Source organism: Megascapheus bottae, unplaced genomic scaffold (genome assembly GCF_031878675.1).
Source record: "Megascapheus bottae isolate mThoBot1 unplaced genomic scaffold, mThoBot2.hap1 HAP1_SCAFFOLD_50, whole genome shotgun sequence".
NCBI lineage: Eukaryota > Metazoa > Chordata > Mammalia > Rodentia > Geomyidae > Megascapheus > Megascapheus bottae.
The window spans coordinates 1,294,210-1,310,015 of NW_028327837.1; the positions used below are offsets into that span (position 1 = coordinate 1,294,210).

Consider the following 15,806-nt stretch of genomic DNA (forward strand, 5'->3'; position numbering starts at 1 on the left):
GGGAATAAATGTTCAATAGAGGGACTACACAAAAGTTCCTTGCTCCAACAGTCACTCTGATGATTTCCCCAGCATGTGAATGGAGGACACTGAAGTTTTCAGATCAGAAAAGAGTCTGTAGCTACTTTTTCTCATCTAACTGTAGTTACTTGGAAAAACTGGAGGTTTTGATTAGATGTGAGGAAGGTCATGGATAGTCGACGAGCCCGCCTTCCCCTTAGTGATTTGAGGCCAAATTTCTTTGGTGGCTTGGTGAGTAATGTGGTTGTTTTCTCTTTTGGAGATGACCTTGCACCTGTCCTCCTTAATGACACACTGAACTAGAAACACACTCACTCCCAGAATGCCAGTCATGCTAACTGTCATTTTTGTGTCATCAAGTGTATTTCTTCATGGTCTGAAACTGTAAGGTTGCATTTATTTCAAATCAATGTGAGAAGAGAACCAGTTATAGGGAAAACAGTGCATGTATGTAGGACCTGCATCAGAATTTGACCCAGAATTTGAACTCTTCCGTATTCATGTGATATGTGACCATAGGTGTTTTTGTTACTTTAGCACAACTGCACATGATCCTTGTCTAGCACCTGATGATGGCAATGTGACAGAAAGGTAAGATATAAACCAAGACAAGTGTAGAGGTGGAAGTTTATGTTCATATTATATATATATATATATGTACAGACACATGTACTCATAAGTATGCACATACACATGGCTGGAGCTGAGCACTTGGACACAAAGAAACACCAACACCATGAAAGGACTGGTGGCAGGCGTGATGCAGCACATGGCAGAAAGTAAAGATCCTGTGTTGGAACACCAGTGCTGCTAGGAAAATGAAAGAAGCATACATCAGGAAGGGTCAGCCTGTCACACATGCCTCTCACATGGCTGTGTGGTGAGTGGAAGTTGGATGTGATCTCATTTAGAAGCCTGCTTGGGAAGGCACTTATCTCAAGCTGTATCATTTTTATTCTAATTAAATGGTGACCGAATTCACTTGTCTTCTGATTTTAGCTACTAATATGTATGGTGTCATATGAACTAGCAATATGACATGAGCAGTGAAAATAGATTGGTTCATATGTAATCAGTTTTTTGACTGAAAATTTATGCTAAAGAAAGAATCCTTTGTGGAGCAAAGTCGAGGTTCACACATAAGCTCTTCTTTAACCAGTCCTAGGTCATCTTGTGAGCCTGTCTGCCTAATTCCACATTATGGTGAGATTTTTATGAATATGATGATACTTTTTCTTCCTATGGCATTTTGTCATCAGGGTCATGTAGTTTGGTTTCTCTTCAGATTGTATAAATCTTTCACTTTTTAATAAAGATACTTTTATAATACTATTTTCTGAGGTCCTCATTGCTAGCCTAGAAAGTCCTATTGTAGTAAAAATAAGAAGTTCAACAATACATCTTTCGGCATTTTGCTGCTGTTGTTAATCCATGGTCTCAAGGTACTCTGAGCTCTCCTGGAATGATCTTTCTTCTCCTGCGTTCAGTGTGCATTGATTACAGGCATGCAGAACTATAACCAGGTTGAAATCTTCTGTCTTCACAGGCCTGATATGATCAATTAGAATCATTTTCTAGAACAGATGACATGGTAGATTGCTACGTGTAAAGTTTAGAAGATCAGCTTGCTAGTTAAACATTAATTATAACTAACTTGACCCAAACTGACATGGTTTCTTTTGCATTCCTTTTTATTCTTTAGCAAAACTGAAGTAGAAACCAAAAGAGTACCTACAAGTGGATTACCATTTAAAATGTAAGATAGAAAGTACAGTGTGTGTGTGTGTGTGTGTGTGTGTGTGTGTGTGTGTGTGTGTGTGTGTTTAAAGAAGCAAACACGGAGATCACTGTATTGGCATCCAAGTGTCCACAGATTTCTTTCAACACTGTTCTTAAAGTCTTCTCACAATTAAGATTTTTTTAAAAGAATTATTCTTTATTTTTCAAAGAATTTTATTTTGAAAAGGTATACAGACTTGTTTATTTGCCTCATATTCAGAACAAAAAGAGCCAGGGCCCCACCCACTGATGCTGGCTGAGATGGAAGTGTAGCATTCCTGCCATTCTTACTGGCCCACAGCAATGGGAGAAAAGCCTGCTGTCAGGAGCAATAGCTCCTTAGTGTTCTGAGGCATGTAGTGGCATAGGCTTTCTCATGTTTTCTGGGGTTCTGTGTCTTCACACTTGGTTATTTTTAAATTAGCTGCACTGCTCCAGAAGCAATCAGAGGAACAATACTGGATCAAGTGTTGGGAATCCTCATCCAATCCATCTGCTCATCTGATTCGGGTTCTACCAAACTATGTTCTTGCTGTTCTTTTACTCTCAGAAACACATATGAGTCTGGATCTAGTTTGGTAACTGCCCTCTAGAGGTCCACCTTCTGTAAGTTGGGAGGCATGTGCTTTAAGGTGACATTTTTAAGATAAATGTCCTTGTGAGCCATGTGCTCTTTGGTGAAGGGAAATTCCTCTGGAGAAAGGCTGCAAGGTTCCCCTTCAGGATCCTGTCTTCTCCTTCTCTAGAATGTGAGGGAAAAACTTCTCTATCATTGTGAGTCAATACTGCAAGCAGCTGCTAAGGACATAACGGCTTCTCTCCATCTCCATTTGACGTATACTAACTTTCAGATCTCCCTTTTTGGCTCTTTTGAGATTTTCTTCTATGTGATACAGCTGTTCTGTGACGCATTCTACAATTTCACACTTGCTTTCCAGAAGTTCAGGAGCAAAGTTTGCATCCTCCAGGCCTGCTCCAGCCTTTCCATGAGCTCTGCAAGAGTTAGGACCACCTCCTCACTGAGTCTTGCCCTATGAAATCCAGTTCCTCTGTCATCTTCTCTGAAACCAGGAACCTCACCTCCCGCCATCCAACTCCCGCACTCCTGCACCAAGATTTTGTTTTTAACTTTAGACTCTAGATATATTTATGGCTATTTTCCCCACATATTTATATATCTTAGTTTACTCTAGAAGATGACAAGACAGCTTCCCCCCAGTAAAACCCTGTCCTAGGTAAATTTGCTTTACTTAGGTAGCAAGAGGATAACATTAAACATGGAAGCTTTAATTTGTGGCACTGAATGATGGCCTAAACAGGGCACCCTTCAGAAGGCACAATTAATGACCCACCTAGCTTTTCAGCAATACAAGCATGTTGAGGTCTTCCAGCCCATTTGCTTGACATTCGTGCTTTATGCCTTGAAGCTTCTTTGTAATGGCATGGAGTTCACACAGATCATTTGATTTTTTTTGCTCCCACAAAAATATCAACTCTTTTAGAATTTGTGGTTTCAAAGCTTGCATCATACAAAGCATAGTGACAACCTGTTTCAAGAAGCACTCCCCCAAAATGCTTGAAAGGATCAGTTATGGTAACACCAACATCTGCATCTAAAATTACTTTGCCTTCTTCAACAATGATGTAAGTTTTGTCTGCAATGAGACAAAAAAGGACAACCTTCTTCCTTTTCTTACTTTATTCTGGTGTGGAGAATTTTTAAACGTCCATGTCATAGAAAATGTGACACACTTCAGCAACTTGCACTCTAGAGGCCATCTTGGCTGGGGTGGTCACAGGGACTGGAAGGGCCGGGAAGGGAGACGGCCAGTGTCTAGACTTCAGAGCATTTTCCTCACTGAAGTGGGACAGACTATTCCTCTGTCTTTGGTTTGAGATAGGATATGTGTAGCAAGTCATTTAAGTGTCTAGCATGGGCAAGTTCTTGGGTCCAATCCCCATTACAATGCAAGAGAAAGACAATTGGACAAAGGGAAGACATAAAGGATGAAGACACAGAAGAAAAAGAGTAGGGGGAGAAAGTGGCAGGAAGAGGAGAAGAAGGGGGAGGAGGGAAGGGGGGAGTGATTTTCTTATTGAGGGAATCATCATTCCTACATTTGTCACTTAGATACTTCATGTGGACTCTCTCAGGGAGATTAAAGTTCTCTTAAGTTTTACAAAGCAGTAGTGATTTAATTATTTTATTTGGAGGTAATAGGATGTAGAAGGCTCCACTGTTTTCTGAAGACTCTTTAGCAGAAAACAATGAAACTAAAATCCTAGAAGTATTCATTATCCTGCCAGAGTGCTTCTGCTATGGTGCTTCTACCAAGTGAAGTGAGGGCCACAATTCTAATCCCAAGGATCGAGCTCCTGCCTCAGGACTATGGTTTCTGAATCCTATCTGAGACAGAAGCTTCAAGATGATGCTGAAGAATGGATGAGATGAAGGAATCAGCAAACTGGGTGGATTGAGGGCATTTACACCTCCAAACTGCAGCTGATTGAAAAGACAAATCAATGTTGTCACTGACATTTGATTTGATTGTGAATGCCACAGCTCAAGTCTTGAGTCATCTCACTTTACAGTTAATATATTTCATTAAAAAATTATCAAGTATCACTGTGTGCCATTGGCTGACCCCTGCAATCCTAGCTATTCAGGAGGCTGAGATTTGAGGACTGCAGTTCAAAGTCACCAAAGCACAAAACTCCAGGAGACTCTAATTAATCATCAGAAAACTGGAAGTGCAGCTATGGCTCCAGGAGCATAGCACAAGCTTTGAGCTGAAGACTTCTGGGAGAGCAGCCAAGCCCTGAGTATAAGACTCTGGACCAACGCCCACCGCATTCTCCCCAAAAATCAAGTATCAAGCCAGGTGAAGGAAAAAGAAAGAAAGAAAAAAGACAGACAGAGAGAGACAGATAGAGACAGACAGAGAGACAGAGACAGAGAGATGGGGAAAGGGAGGGAAGAAGGAAGGATGGAAGGAAGGGAGTGAAACTAAGAAAGAAAGGAAATAAAAGAAAAAAATAAACAACTAGTCTGAGTGGGTGGTCTACTATTAGATTGCCTATCTAGCACACAGGAAACCCCAGGTTTGATTCCTAGGTACTACATGCACATAGAAAAACTCAGAAGTGCTGCTATAGTGGTAGGTTGTGGTAGAGGGATAGATTGCAACAGCTCAAGGACAGTGCCCACACCCTGAGTTCAAGACCCAGGACTAGAAGGACAAAACCAACTAAACAAAGCAAAACAGCCGAAAAACTCAATGTTCAGTGTTTCATCTCTGTGAAGACATATCAAGACTTTATAGGGCTGTGAGAGAAGCTCCATCAGGAATGATGAAGGAACTTGTGAAGGCCTGGGGCACCCACCTAACATAGAGACAACACTACCTGAGAGGGAAGAGCACTTGTAGGATTCTTAGCTTCACTGAACTTTCTGAAGTCACCTCTGCTTCCTGCCTACCACTACCTCATGCTGTTCCAAATGTGATTGTCTTTATGTAGCCACCCCAAGAAGAGTCTTATATCTAAACAAATGATAAATTCCAGGAGACAGGAGACTCACCTAAGAATTCTCCATGTGTGTGTTTTTATACATATACATATACATATATATATAGGCACTGCTTTGCTGAAATTATGGAATCATGTATACTTTGTACCTCATGAACACTATACACCTGGTACTTTTTACCTCAGTCAAGGTAGACGACACAGATTCTGGGCAATGGTGCCTCATGCCTGTAATGGTCAGTTCTGTTGAGATCTCATGAAGACCATGGTTCAAAGACAGCATAGGCAGGAATTGTATGAGATTGTGATTTCCATTTAACTTGCAAAAAGCTGAAAGTATGGCTCAAGTGGTAGAGTACCAGAATTGATTGAGAAACCTAAGGAAGAGCAACCAATCCCTAAGATGAAGCCCTAGTAGTTCCAGCACAAAAATATCCCCAAAAGAAGTTCACCTCCTTAGCAAAGACAAGTACAGGTTGAAGTGAAAGGATGGAAAAAGGTATTCCCGGAATGGAGCTGAAAAGGAAGAAAATGAAAATGTATTTCTATGTAACAAAGAAAACTTGAAAATAATACAAGATGAAAGTTACTTCATGTGGCTAAAGATACTGCAATGATTAGCAACAAAAAGGCAGCTAAGCCTCAATGCACCCAATTTCACACAACAGACACCGCTGCACATAAATGAGAAGATGGATCCCAACCATGTTCGATCCTCTCCATAGAATCCACAACCGATTCAACCGATGACATATAGCCAATGGAAGCACATATCTGCCTAATATTCCACTCAACAGTCACAGAATAAGTATCATCCCAGCACTCCCCAAGCTTTCTCCAAAGGAAATAACATTTACAGCACAAAGGCAGAATTTTTCTTTTCCTTCTCTATTACAATGTAATTATACGAACGGTTTTCTTTGTAGAGTATAAAGGAAGTCTTAATAGATACACATAAGAAATGATTGGGGGAGCTCTGTTTAGTCTTTTGAAGAAATGCCATACTGCTTTCCATAGTGGTTGAAGGAATTTGAACTCCCACCAACAGTGGAGTAATGATCCCTCCTGTCCACATCCTCTCCAGCATCTGTTGTTATTAGATTTCTCAATCAAGGCCATTCTAACTGGAGTGAGGTGAAACCTTAGAGTTGTTTTGATTTGCATTTCTTTTATGGCCAGAGATGTCGAGCATTTCTTCCTGTGTCCATAGGCCATTCGTATTTCTTCTTCAGAGAAGACTCTTACGTCTTTGGTTCGTCTGTTTACTAGATGGTTGTTTCTTTGGAGATTAGTTTTGAAGTGATTCATTTTTTTTGAGCTGTTGATACATTTTAGATATGAGGCCTTTGTCTGTTGTATGGTTAGTGAAGATCTTCTCCCACTCTGTAGGTTGTCTAGTTAATTTTCTAGCTATGTCCTTTGCCATACAGAAGCTCTGCAGTTTAACGCAGTCCTACTTCTCTAGACATAGAGCTCCCCTATGATCCAGCAATTCCACTATTTGGCATCTACCCAACCATCCAGAAACAAGGACATACTAAAGCCACTAGCACAATGATGTTCATTGCAGCACTATTTACCATAGCAAAGAATGGAACCAACCCAGATGCCCCTCAGTTGATGAGTGGATCAACAAGATGTGGTATTTATACACAATGGAATTCTATGCTGCTGTCAGGAAGAACAACATCGCCCCATTTGGAAGGAAATGGAAACACTTAGAAAAAATCATATTAAGTGAAGTAAGTCAGACTCAAAGGAACATAGGCTCTATGGTGTCCCTCATTTTCATAATCAGTAGAAACCTTGAGCTCCCCTAGCAGAGATATACAATAGAACAAAACCTACATACATAAGTCCATGTTGTATGACACTAAATGAAAGGACCTCCAGGATATAGAAACAAAAGTCATATAATGAGTGATTGTTGTCCTTAATGTACTGTTATCTCTCATCTCTTTTGCTGTCCCTTGGTTATCTCATATCGTTACAGTATTTCACCTTGTTATCTGATATATTGTATATACGTATATTAGGTTATTTGAAAACAGATAGGGAAGGGGGGAAAACAAGATAATGTTTTGGGGGGAGGGGAGGGAAATGGGGACCAAGACATGAGAAAGGGTATCAATGTATGTGAAGTGATGCACCTTCAATCTGGTGAATATAATGTAACCCTTCTATTAATTACAAAAAATATATGGGAAAAAAGAAATGATTGTATTACTGCATGCTATCATCCCATGATGGAATTCCAGTAGAAATAGACAGCTAGATAAACTACAGAATATATTGAAATACATAGAAGTAGAACAAAACATTTTTGAACGGTTGGTTGATGGTTATTGGAGAAATATGGGGGGATATGTAATCAAGTCTAGAAGATACCTGACAATGTGCTTTGTTTTCATCCTGTAGCGATATCTTGTCTGATACCACAACAAAACGTGATGAACTTAACAACAATGAAGGGTATGTTCTGAACATATATGCACCACTCACCTAGGTATACTTATAGATATTAACATGAATGTAGGTACAGACACACATGTAAGTATAGTCAAAGAAAGGAAAGTGATTTAGATTAGAGAACTTTCTTGGAAGTATTGATGACAACACAGGATTTTTGATATTTTTCTAAGATGTATTGGATGTAATATCTGCAGCTACCTTTCTCAAAACTTAGCTGTCTTAAGAATAAATATCAAGAATTCTTCTTATTCCTAATGTATTGTGGTGGCCAAAGCCAATTCAGTGTTTTGATGGAAGCCCCAGCAGGGTAAGAAACTACTCTGCAGGTGCTCCATTATCTCCAGCTAGAGGATACAACACCAGCATTGATCCTCCTCCTCCTACACCACCACCTCCTCCTCCTCCTCCTTTTCCTCCTCCTCCTCCTCCTCCTCTTCCTCCTTCTTCTTCCTCTTTCTCTCTCTCTTTCCCTCTCACCCTCCCTCCCTTCCTCTCTCCCTCCCTCCCCCCTCTCTCTCTCCCTCCTCCCTCCCTTCCTCCCTCCCCCCTCTCTCTCTCCTTCCCTCCCTCCCTCCCCCCCTCTCTCTCTCAGAATGAGAAAAGACTAGTCCTTAGGGAAGTTTTAATTTGAAATATTTTTTCCTATAATGGCCCACCTCCAAGGTGTATTTCAAGTCTTAAACAAAATTCTGCCCAACTACGTGTCAGATGTCTATATCAAGAGATGATGATGAAGACAGGAGAATCTTTTTGGGCCTGTGTTTATCCCGATGTATCTCATTTCATTGCTCTGGGAATTGGGTTGGCCAATATATAATGACTTGACTAGGTTTCCAGTTGTTCATGGAGAACTGACAGCTGGGGACAGGCCCCTCATATTGTATGTGCTTTATTTAGTGGATGAAAAGTCTTTTACCATCAAGTCAGGGTTAGAATTTTATGTGAGAGGTAAATATTACACTAAAGATTCAAAACTTGGTGTATGGTATAGGTATGTTTGTTTCCTCATATATTCTGGATGTGAAGGTGAAAAACTCATGAAGCATAAATGTAAATATTTTAGTTGTTTATTAGAAGCATTTCATTATAAAACTGGTGTAGAATATCCCTTTAAATTGATATTATACAGGACTTTGGTTTTGGTTAATCTTGTACAATGCATGTACTTTTGTTTGGAGTTGCACCAAAGTTTCGGTTCCTAAGACCAACAGATTACTCTTTTCCTAAAAAGGTAAAAAAGCCATATGAAGAGAGACAAAATGTGACTGATTTTATTTTTATTCACATTTTACAGCAACCACATGAAGAAAATTGCAAATAAAATTCTACTGTCTCTATCATTCAGGTGGGTAAGACTGTAGAAATACAAGCAATGAAGTATGTATATAAAATATAACATCAATATTTGAAGTGAAAAGAATCTAAGAAAGTCCAAACTGAGCAACAAGAGTTTCTACTGTTAAGATGTTGAAAAATAACCCATGTGTGCCTTCATACTATAATCCAATTGATCTTGGAAAATTGTCTTAAGCTGGTCTTATAACTCAGAAAAAAATGGCATTTAAGCAAGTCAATGTAATGACATATGGCTATGTGTTTTTCTACTCATGAAAGTAAGTAAATATAAGTTGGGTGCTGGTGGCTCACATCTCTAATCCTTGCTGAAAGCTGAGGATTACCACTGGAAGCCAGCTTGGACAGGAAAGTTCTTGAGATTCTTATCTCAAATAAATGACCCAGAAAAAGCCAGAAGTGGCATTTTGGCTCAAGTGAGTTTGCTAGTCTTGAGCAAAACAGCTCAGGGACAGCACCTAGAGTACAAGCCTCAGGAATGGAAAAGGAAGAAGGAAAGACAGAAATACTGGAAGAATGAGAGTAGGGGTGTGAGGGAGAGGGAGAGGGAGATTGAGAGGGGGAGGGTGTGGGAGAGGGAGAGGGAGTGCAAGGAAGGAAGGAGGGAAGCAAGGAAGGAAGGAAAGTAGGAAAGAGGGAAAAGTTATGGAGTGAGGAAAGAAGGAAAGCAAAAATAAAGGAAAGAGTAACAACGAAGTGTTAAACTTTTGGAAGTATAGGTTGTATTCTAATAACTCCCTTATTTATGTGATTCCTCCATTCTGGAAACACGTTCCTTAGGCTTCCACTCTACATATGAGAATAATTTTATACTGTGCCTTAGAGTACATAAAAATTAATAGTATTTTCATTTGAGTTTCAGTTTTAAAGACTTTGAAATCTTCTCAATTCATCGTCATAACGACATAAACGATACAATCAACCAATGGGTAGTTCGTTTAAAATATGTGACAGAAAGGCTTCAAAGCACTTAGAGTTCAATTCCATAAATATGTATGGAATTGAATTCTTTTTCATGTGTCCATAGCTGCACAAGGAGTACCCCCAAATAAATAATCATATACATGTTAAAATCCTCAATAAAAATCTTAGGATCCAAGTGGGCATTAGTTGTTTTAGGGCCTCATGCTTCCTGGACAGGCATTTTACTGACTGAACTAGACTTCTAGCTCTTCCTACTTTCTTATTTCTGAGATAAGGTTTGGCTTTTTGCTCTGACTGACCTGGACTTCAGTAGGAAGACTGAAGTTGCCTTATTGACCTGGCTGGGACAAGAGGCTCACATCATCACACCTAGCTTGTCTTGTTGAAGTGGGTTTGTGGAATTTCTTTGCTGGGGCTGGCCTTGACCTGGTATCCTCCTCAGTCTCATGAGTAGCTAATATCATAGCTATGAACCACCGCACACAGGCAGGTAGTCCTTCAAGCGCTTAGGTCAGTTATGCCTTCACTGAGCTTTAACTATTACAGTCTGACAAAGATTCAGATTGATGACTTTTAATGTGCTAAAAGAAACTGATAGATTCATCTTCAGAATTTATCAATATTTAAAGAGTTTATACTGACAGACTAGTCATTTCATTTCCATTTTTGTTCTAGCTTGCAGTTATTGTGTGGTTTCTACAACCCTCCAGTATACTGTTTAGGAGGGAATGTTGTTCACTATTCAGTGCTTCTATTGGATAAAAAACTAAACAATGTTTTTAGATAGGAATGCACTAATTCTTCATACCACTGGCCACGATAATCTTAAATAATGTCTTTTTAGCATCTGACATATAGTTTTAGGAATTGTTGAAATGTGGTGCCAAACTCTCATTGTCTTTATTTTAGGATATTGGCAATACTACTGATTTCTGTCGATCTTGGTCTAATGGTAACAGATATTATAGTTACGACCAGCAAACTACATATTCCATTAGAGTACAGAACAATTTCCCTTGTGATTGCTATATTTTTCCTTTTGTATGTTGTTCTACAAGTATTTGTGACAGGGTAAGTTTTATTCTCTCTGAAGCCTAAATCTAAAGAACCCTACTGAGACTGGCTCCTCCACCAAGTAGCTCAGGCTCACTATTTCCCTTAACTGTGTGCTTGAAACTCCCATTTATCTACTTGATTTACATAAAATAACATTTATTTGTCAGTCCTGGTGCTTGAACTCAGGGCCTGAGCGCTGTCCTTGGACATTTCTCAAGGCTAAAGAACTACCACTTGAGCCACAGCACCACTCCCAGTGTTTTTCTATATATGTGGTGCCAAGGAATTGCACCAGAGTCTTGGTGCATGATAGCAAACATTCTACGAGGACAAACTCCCAGCCAAATTTTTTTCAGGATACTAAATTAATCAGAAGATCAATCCAAACAAATGTGTGCCTCTTGAAAAGCATTCTTGAAGCCAAGGCCCAAACCCAGATTTTCATTGAGTAGCTTTAATTAGTTTTATATTGCTTGAGACACTCTCATGGAGTAGTTGAGAAAAGTCTTTGAACAGATAAAGCTTAAAGGGATTTACCAAAAGGGATCAGGTAATTAATATGTCAATGTGTATGTTAAGAAGGAGAAGTATGAGTGCCAGGAGTCTGTCTTAATGGTGGAATGCCTGCCAAGCATGCAGAAAGACCCAAGTTCAATTCCTCGGTTCCACATATAGAAAAAGCCAGATGTGGTGCTGTGGCACAAGTAGTAAAGCTCTAACCTTGAGAAAGTCCAAGGACAGTGTTCAGGCCCTGAGTTGAAGCACCAGGACTTGAGAAAAAAAAAGAAGAAGAATCTGGGCCCAGTGTCTCATGCCTGTAATCCTAGCTACTCAGGAAACTGAGATCTGTGAATCACAGTTCCAAGCCAGCCCAGGTGCTAAAGTCTGTGAGATTCCTATCTCCAGTTAACTACTAGAAAACCAGAAGTGTTTCTCTGGCTCAAGTGTTGCATGGTATCTTTGAGCTAAATAGCTCAGGGACAGTACCCAGTCCCAGAGTTCAAGCCCCATGACTGTTAAAAAATAGAAGGAGAAGTATATACTTGAGGTCTATAGATCAATACTTTGATTCTGACTGGAATTTCAAGTAATGTTTGATAGTATGTGAAATACTAGATACTGCACTCTAAATAGTCCTGAGTTCATTGAAAGGAAAAGTTTCAATGAAAGCATATGCAGGTGATGTGGAGATTGCTTATCTCATTAGTGAGATGTAGCAAGAAAGAAATAGATTGCTTCCCTTTCCTGCTTGCTGGTTTTCTGAAAAGTAGGATGGGTGAGGCAAGCCTTGGGGATGGGCTGCTGGCGAGTCAGGCACTGGGTTTCCTAGCCTCCCTTTCTCCAAGTCATTTCAGAAGGCAGTGTATGTTCTTTCCTGAGGACTTGTTCTCCTTCTTCTCTTGAGCTAAGCAGAGTTATTCACTGCCAGGTTAGTCTGATCCTGACAGACTGCCTCAGAGTGTGAAGATGCTTTTCCTGGAGGACTAGTGCTCACCTCTGCAGGAGTCAGTGGTGGAAAGGAGTCTGGTAGATGGATGTCTGTCTTTGTCCTTTTAAGGACACAGCAGCCCCTTTGGATTCCATTGTGGGTGCAAGGACAGATTATGAGGTCAGAAGTGCAGTTCCTACCCATCTCATATGATACTCACATATTGATCTGGGGATAGTATGATGTACTGAAATTGTTGCTCAACAGAACTGTACACTTGCACTTGTCTTCTTCCAACTCCATTGGAGAAGGCAGTGCATGCCTCTTGTCCAATGGCTGGGGTAGATGGCTTATCCATTAAGCTTTTATTGTCATCAGGTATGCAAGTATGTAATAATACAAATTTACTACTTGAATACCTTCCACCAGTATTATGTTTTCTCTTTCCCAAATCCAGTCCATCCATTTCAAAGAATCTATTCCAATAACAATTTTAATGAAGTTGAGTCAAGTACTTTTTGCTCTAAAGATTTTCCTCTATCCTCTTAAAGCAGATAACCATTTTTTTAAGCTTTCTCTTAGAGGAAAAAGCATTATTTTTCAGATTTCCTCAATATTACAGATGCTGCCATCACTATCATTATTTTATTTATGGACATCACATACATATTCTTTAATGCTACATTTTTTAAAGATATCCAAAGGTAGGAAACCCATGACTTAACTGTCACACTTTTCTTTCATTTGTTCCTTAATTTGTACTTATTCTTGTCTTCAATTGTGTATATTGAACTGATTTCTGTTTAAGTTCTGAACCTGATACTTTTTTTGAAAATAAAATATTAGGGATGATGACATGGATTGAGTGGTAGAGGCCTACTTAGCAAGTGTAAGAACCTGATTTCAAGGGACTGTAACACAAAAATGGAAGAACAAATGAAGGGAAAATGATACATTTTCATACCCTTGGGAACTAAATAAAGACAGCATTTAAGGCCAGTTACAGGTATCTTCACTAAAGTACTTCCATTGGATATAGGAACTGGAAAATCATTTTGATATTGTCCCCTTGATGATCTACTAACCTGCTTTTCCTAATATTGCAAGTGTATTGACTTGAACATGTATGAAGTTTCAGTGGCTCTAGTTATACTTCTCTAAAAAATAGCCGATGGAAACCAGGAAATCACGTATATGGCAACCCAGATAATGGATTTTTGCAATGGCAGTTTGGTAAAATGAAGAATGTTAAGGCAAAGTTAAAGCAGTAAGGGATTACTAAGTAATATGTGTATGGGTGTGGCTGTCTGTATCTGTGTCTGTGTCTGCCTCTGTCTCTATCTCCATTTCCCTAAATGAGATAGAAAAATACCAATGTACATTGGAGGGCTAATGTTAGGAGGCTTTTAGTTATATTCATTAGAAGTCAAAGAAATAGATTCTTTCTTACCAAAGTTTCTGAGAGGTCCAGTGTGATCCCTAAGTAAATATTGCTTTCGCTAGGGTTTGGATCTGGAAAATAACCTCAATCCATATGGTCCTTCAATGGGCAACCTCAACACCACTTGAGACCTTGGTAGCAAGACAACACTTGAGGTAGCAGCTACAGCAGCTGAATCAAGATGGATCGGGGTCAGAGTCGTGGTCATGGCCAGAGGTAGCAAGAAGGATGATAAGGACAAGAAAAGGAAATATGAAGTACCTGTACCAACTAGAGTGGAGAAATAGAAGAAGAAAACCAAGTGACCAGATGCTGCCAGCAAACTGCCACTGGTGTCACCTTACACTCAGTGTCGCTTGAAATAACTGAAGTTAGAGATAATTAAAGATTATCTTCTCATGGAAGAAGAATTTCTTAGAAATCAGGAACAAATGAAGCTATTAGAAGCAAAGCAAGAGGAGGAAAGATGGAAGGTGGATGACCTGGGGGGGGACCCTAATGTCGGTAGGCACCTTGGAAGAGGATCACTGATGACATTTGTGTCATGGTGTCCACATCTTTGGGCTCTGAGCACTGTGTCATCATCCTTTCCATCCTGGACAAGAACCTGCTGGAACCAGGCTGCTCAGTCCTGCTCAACCACAAAGTGCATGCGGTGATAGAGATGCTAATGCATGACACGGTCCCCCTGGTCACAGTGATGAAGGTGGAGAGGCTCCCCAGGAGACATATGCAGATATGGGTGGCTTAGACAACCAAATCCAGTATATTAAGGAATCTGAGGAATTGCCGCTCACTCATCCTGAATATTATGAAGAGATTGGTATAAAACACACATCATTCTCTATAGGCCACCTGGCACAGGTAAAACTGTTGGCTAAAGCAGTAGGAAATGAAACATTGGCCACTTTCTTGAGAGTGGTGGGCTCACAACTTATTCAAAAGCACCTAGGCAACGGGCCCCTACTTGTATGGGAATTGTTTCGAGTTGCAGAAGAACACGAACCATCCATTGTGTTTATTGATTAAATTGATGTCATTGGCACCAGAATGTAAGATTTGGACTCTGGAGGTGAGAGAGAAGTTCAGAGAACCATGTTGGTGCTGTTAAGCCACTTGAATCGTTTTGATTCAAGGGGGGATGTGAAAGTGATCATGGCCCCAAACCAGATAGAAACTTTGGATCCAGCACTGATCAGACCAGGCTGCATTGACAGAAAGATTGAGTTCCCCCTGCCAGATGAGAAAAAAAAATAAGCTCACCTTCCACATTCATAAAAGCATGACTGTCCTGGCAGACAACGTGACTCTAGATGACTTGATCAGGGCAAAGATGATCTCTCTGGGGCCAACAATAAGGCAATCTGTACGGAAGCTGGGCTGATGGCCTTGAGGGAACGCAGAATGAAAGTAACAAATGTAGACTTCAAAAAATCTAAAGAAAATCTTGTTTATTAAAAACAAGAAGGCACACCTGAGGGGCTCTATCTCTAGGAACCACAACTGCCTTAGGAAAGTGATGGGAGTTTTCCTAGCTCTCCACTGGGAAGCCATTAGTGCCTGCCCAGTGGAAACCATGGGTCAGATGATTTTACTAAAAATTCCCCTTTGTCTTATGAAATGTGGCTTGTAGGTCTCACATCTGGCAATCTCTGTTGTCTATGCTGTGCAGCACTCTGCTTCCCAATAAAGTGCGTTTTACAGAAAGAAAGATAGAAAGAAGGAAAGGAAGAAAGTAAGGAGGAAGGAAAGAAGGAAGGAAGGACGGAAGGAAGGAAGAAGGAAGGAAGGACGAATGGACAG

At 40.1% G+C, this 15,806-nt stretch overlaps 1 long non-coding RNA gene and 1 pseudogene across 1 annotated transcript; one reads left to right on the plus strand and one right to left on the minus strand.

Moving 5' to 3' along the window:
• The first annotated feature begins 1,721 nt into the window (after positions 1 to 1,721).
• LOC150039048 (uncharacterized) lies at positions 1,722 to 9,272 on the plus strand. Its single transcript, XR_016534544.1, has 3 exons — positions 1,722 to 1,777; positions 7,747 to 7,800; positions 9,095 to 9,272. It is a non-coding gene; the product is annotated as an uncharacterized LOC150039048 (long non-coding RNA).
• LOC150039049 (DNA replication complex GINS protein SLD5 pseudogene) lies at positions 2,264 to 3,225 on the minus strand (annotated as a pseudogene).
• Positions 9,273 to 15,806: the final 6,534 nt, after the last annotated feature.